The following is a 6,000-nucleotide window of genomic DNA, read 5'->3' on the forward strand; positions in this document are numbered from 1 at the left end:
TTTATTTTAATCTGAAAAATGTGTTAAAAAGGAATACATTTTTTTCGCGATAAAAAGAAGTGCCGTGTTTTCTTATCGTGCAAGTTCGATCCAAGGCTAATAATTATGAACATTACTGTTAGTTATTATAACATAAACATGTGTTCAATTGTTTAAAACTGTATGAGTGTATTCATTTTTTTCAACAAGAACAAAAAGCGGTGTAAGCAATGCATGTGTAATTTTTGCTTTTTACGAAAGTCGAAAGTCATCATCGGGTTCTTTCTCGCGGTCTATGTTGAAAGGCTGCAATGGGGTACGATATAATGGATGTGCTTAATTGGGGTGCGATATAATCAATTATTGTATTAGGGTACGGAGCAATTATTGAGTTAAATCGGGGAACTTCATAATTATTAACTTTTATTGTGGTGCGATATAATAAATGAATTGAATCAGGGTACGAGATATTGAATACGTTTTTTCTGGATAAGACAACGAATAAATTTAATGGGGTACAAGTCAATGCATAAGTTTAATCGGGGATACCATAATTTGCATGAATTTGAACCATATTATCATGTTAAATTACATGTACACATCTCGTAAAATACTATGTTATACTGTAATGTACCGCTAGACATCCCGTATATTAAACTATTATGTTTGGTTACCTGTAGTCATCACGTATATTTCATTATCATGTTTGGCTATCTGTTGTCATCACGTAAACTTTATTATCATGTTTGATTTCCTGTAGTCAACACGTATACTTTATTATCATGTTAAGTTACCTGTAGTCATCTTTTATACTACATTATCATATTTGGTTAATTGTAGTCATCTCGTATACTCCATTATCATGTAAGGTTACCTGAAGTTCTACTGCCGCTCGCTTCTCCTGATACAGCTGGGAGCCAGGGTCAGCAAGTAGCGGGTCAAATTGACCCAGCAATTCCATCTCCATGGCAACGGTCGCGACTGCAGAGACAAGGCGTACAACGTTAATAGCATGCGTCCTATAGTCCGCTCATTATTTTAAGATTTAATATCATTGTGTTCAACATGTAATTGTTAGGTCAGTTATAGCTCATTAATATTTTCATTTCCCATTTAAATACCTTAATATGAGCCTCTTTCTAGGAAATCTGGGCTTAATGCATGTGCGTAAAGTGTCATCCCAGATTAACTTGTGCAGTCCGCAAGGCTTATCAGGGACGACACTTTCCACTTTCATGGATTTTTTTTGTTCAAAGATATTCCGCGTTAAAGAAAATCCATTGAAGGCGGAAAGTGCCGTCCCTGATTAGCCTGGCAGACTACGTAGGCTAATCTGGGACGACTTTAAGGATTCATGTACAAAATGCGAGACCTGTCCCAGTTTGTGATGCTAATCGACCGCAAATCATCAACTACTATTCCACTAAGCAAATTATGCGCTCCGCATGAGTTTGATGCAGCTGTTACGAAACACGTAAGGGAACTAAATACAATTTGTAAATAATGTTTGTTCGAAAGTTTTTTGTTGTTGTTGTTTTTTTTTTTGTAAATGGTTACGAGTAACATTTATTTACTTAAAGTTGGCAAAGCATGATAATACTTCACCCGGAATCCTATAATTTTTAAGCTTATTGTCGGAAGTCTCCCGTCCATTATTTATATCATATGCAATCCCTGAGATCTGCCCACAATTCAGCGCCTTTATCTTTCACATACCTACAACGGCCGGTGCGTCTTTCATCTGTTCGTCCGGCTTGTCTACAACTGAAAACAAATAAAATTATTAATGTTAGAAATATGTATACGTTTGCACGAGCAAGGAACACACACGCCTGTTCGTAATTTAGATGTTAAATGGCGTTATACCACTTAAAGTGTTCGTAATTAAGATGATAAATGACAGAATTACAATTTAAGTATACATTTTTAGCTGATAATGACGTTATAAAAAATGTAAGTATACGTAGTCAAGTTGATAAATGACGTTTTAAGAATTTAATGCTATGAAGTTTATATGATAAATGACATTATATAACGATATAATTGTGCGAAGTTAAGATATTAAATGTCGTAATATCGCAATAAGTCTACATATTTAGATAATTACTGTTATTATAACAAAATAAGTCTACGTACTAATGATGTTTTACTAATTTAAGATTGCGTAGTAAAGGTCATTAATAACATTACAAAAACTAAAGTCTACGTAGCTTAGATAATTAAGGTCGTTATTAGAATATACGTCTCCGTAGTTAAGAGTATTAAGGTCGTTATAAGAATATAAGTTTACTTAGTCGAGATGAGTAATGCCGTTATAATAATTTAATTGTACGTAGTTTTAATAATAATTGACAATATACAAATTTAAGTCTACGTAGTATAGATCATAAATGACATAATAACAACTAGAAATGGCGCGGCAGAGGCCGACGCGTATCCCCACGCCGCATGTTTGACCCAGGGGCGCCCCATGGTTGGTAATGGGTCCATGCATAGTTGAGATTGACCGAATTGTCATAAGAGAAGTTTAGTATCAATTAGAAGTGAATCGGTGTAAAATGAAGAAATTATAGTAAAAGACAATTTTGGGTGCGTGTGGCCTATTATGGGCGGGGCGCCCCAGGGTTGGTAAAGGGGCCATACACAGTTGAAATTGACCTTATTGTCATAAGAGATGTTCAGTATCAATTTGAAGTCAATCGGTGTAGAAATGAAGAAATCATAGTAAAAGGCAATTTTGGGTGGGCGTGGCCTATGTGGGCGGGGCGCCCCAGGATTGGTAATGGGGCCATGCATAGATGAGATAAACTGTATTGTCATAAGAGAGGTTCAGTACCAATTTGAAGTGAATCGGTGTAGAAATGAAGACATTATAGTAAAAGGCAATTTTGCGTGGGCCTGGCCTATGTGGGTGTGGACTATTATGGGCGGGGCGCCCCAGGGTTGGTAATGGGGCCATACATAGTTGAGATTTATCGTATTGTCATAAGAGAAGTTCAGTATCAATTAGAAGTGAATCGGTGTAGAGATGAAGAAATTATAGTATAAGACAATTTTGGGTGGGTGTGGCCTATTATGGGCGGGGCGCCCCAGGGTTGGTAATGGGGTCATGCATAGTTGAGATTAACTGTATTGTCATAAGAGAGGTTCAGTATCAATTTGAAGTGAATCGGTGTTAAAATGAAGAAATTATAGTAAAGGCAATTTTGGGTGGACGTGACCTATGTGGGTGAGGCGCCCCAGGGCTGGTAATTGGGCCATGCATAGCTGAGATTGACCGTATTGTCAAGAGAGGTTGAGGATCAATTTGAAGTGAATCGGTGAAGAAATGAAGAAATTATAGTAAAAGGCAATTTTGAGTGGACGTGGCCTATGTGGGCGGGGTGCCCTAGGGTTGGTAATGGGGCCATGCATAGCTGAGATTGACCGTATTGTCATAAGAGAGGTTCATTATCAATTTGAAGTGAATCGGTGTAGAAATGAAGAAATTATAGTAAAAGGCAATTTTGGGTGGGCGTGGCCTATGTGGCCGGGGCGCCCCAGGGTTGGTTAAGGGGCCATGCATAGTTGAGATTGACCTAAGTGTCATAAGAGAGGCTCAGTATCAATTTGAAGTAAATCGGTGCAGAAATGAAGAAATTATAGTAAAAGGCAATTTTGGGTTGGCGTGGCCTATGTTGCCGGGGCGCCCCAGGGTTGGTAATGCGGCCATGCATAGTTTAGATTGACCTTAGTGTCATAAGAGAGGCTCAGTATCAATTTAAAGTAAATCGGTGCAGAAATGAAGAAGTTAATGTAAAATAGCATAAAAAAATGAGTGAAAATCTCGGACCCGGCCCCGCCCCAACCCCCATAACTTTTGACCCAGGGGTCATATCAAAATTCCGTCACTGTCACCGTCGAACATATGCTCATAGCTACCATGTATGCAAGTTTCAAGGTTTTAGTGCTAATAGTGTAGGAGAAGCAGGTGGCCAGGACGGACGGACAGACGCACATTAATACAATAACCCCACTTTTTCTCCGAAAAACATAAGTACATTAGTTGATTAAGGACGTTATAACATTAAACGTCCACGCAGTTGAGATGCTTAATGGCTTTATTATAGTTAGGTGTACGTAGTTTAGATGCTTTATTATATAATAAAAATGTAAGTCTACGTAGTTTAGATGCTTTATGGCGTTTTCACAATTTAAGTCTACGAGGTTAATATTACTAATGACGTTATAACAATTTAAGTATACGATTTAAGTGTATCTATCTAAAATCAAAAACGTAAACATTCAGAGAAAACACATTGGTCAAACGTTTGTTTTTAAAAATTATTATCAAACTGAAACGGTCTTTATATTTTCATCTATGTTTAAGACAGACTGACAGACAGTTTATTCAGACTTATACATAAGTACATCGTCTTCATACACAAATATACACATTATTTTCTGTCACGTAAATAGGTATAACAACATTACATTACATAACATAACATAAATGGTCATTTAAGAATACAAGTATAAATAAAAACAGTCAATGGCAAGAATACGTAAATTCCATCAAAGCGGTGTTTATAAATAAACACAATCAATTGCAAGGATACGTAAATTCCATCAAAGCAATAATTAATTTTTTTAACATAACATACATAAATGGTCATTTAAGAATACAAAAATAAATATACATAATCAATTTCATGAATACGTGAATTCCTTCAAAGCGGTAATATATTTTTTTAACAACATAATTTAGAATTGTATTTCTTATAGCAAGAGCTTCCTTCATATATTTACATACATTTGAAATAACTGAAACTAATAACTTGTGGTATTTATATACAGATGGGTTTATATAAAATTTACGGGTAATTTTTTTCCCTTAAATCAGTGTTACATCGGCATTTACATATAAAATGGTATTCATCTTCTAAATCCAATTCATTACAACATAAACAATAACGTTCATTCCGTCGTGTGTTATTCTGAGCGTTTCTGCCAGTTTGGATCCTCAACGGGTGTGCAGACACTCATAATCTTACAAAAAATAAGCGCCGACGTCTAGGAAGTAAATCTAAATATTCTTCATATATCAAAGGTGTTTTAAAAACTTTTTACATATCTAATCCAGGACTGTTATTCATTTTGCCAAACCACTCCTGTTTAAAGTTATCAACAAGTCTACATTTGAACTCGCTAATAAAACTATTAACGTGTACATTGTTTGGATTTTCAAATACATAACCAAATCCAAAGTTATTTAACATGTTCTTAACATTTGAGACCCAATTTGTATAACCTCTATCACAATCGTTTAAAGCTTGATTGTAAACAACTTTCATTATGATATTTTCAATGTTAATAATTTAAACCAGTATTTTATAATTTTAACGAAACTGTTAACATACAATGGGTATCTACCTAATTCTCCATAAACAGCTACATTACGTGTATTTATTTTAACCTGTAACAATCGTTTACACAATTATAAATGTATGCGTTCGATATCATCAGACTTTGTGAATTCCCATACTTCTGAATCATAACTCAATATGGAGCCAGCAAAAGAGTCGAACAACTGACAAAATATTTTTGGTTTTATGTCAAAATCATTGCATTTAAACAATGTTTTCATTGCCTTTAGGGCCATACCAACCAAATGTTCCTGGTTTAATTTAAAATTTCCCGTATAATTCAAAACCGTTCCTAAATAGTTAAAGTTATCAACCACTTCAATATCATTACCATTGTATGTCCATTATTCGTTTTGTTTTAACCCTCCCCTCTTCCGAAATACCATAATCTTCGTTTTCGCAGTGTTAACATTTAGCCCCAAAGAATTTCAATATAAATATAAGTTGTCCAAGTGTGTTTGAACTTCGGCAGGTGACTAAAATAGCCATGTCATCAGCAAATAGTAATAAAATTAACACACTATCATCTACTAGTATATTTGAACCAGAGTTAATGTTGTCTTGAAGGTGAAGTTCAAGATCCTCAACGAATAAAGAGAACAAAATCGGGGACATT

This window comes from Dreissena polymorpha, chromosome 8, assembly GCF_020536995.1.
Source record: "Dreissena polymorpha isolate Duluth1 chromosome 8, UMN_Dpol_1.0, whole genome shotgun sequence".
NCBI classification, from domain to species: domain Eukaryota; kingdom Metazoa; phylum Mollusca; class Bivalvia; order Myida; family Dreissenidae; genus Dreissena; species Dreissena polymorpha.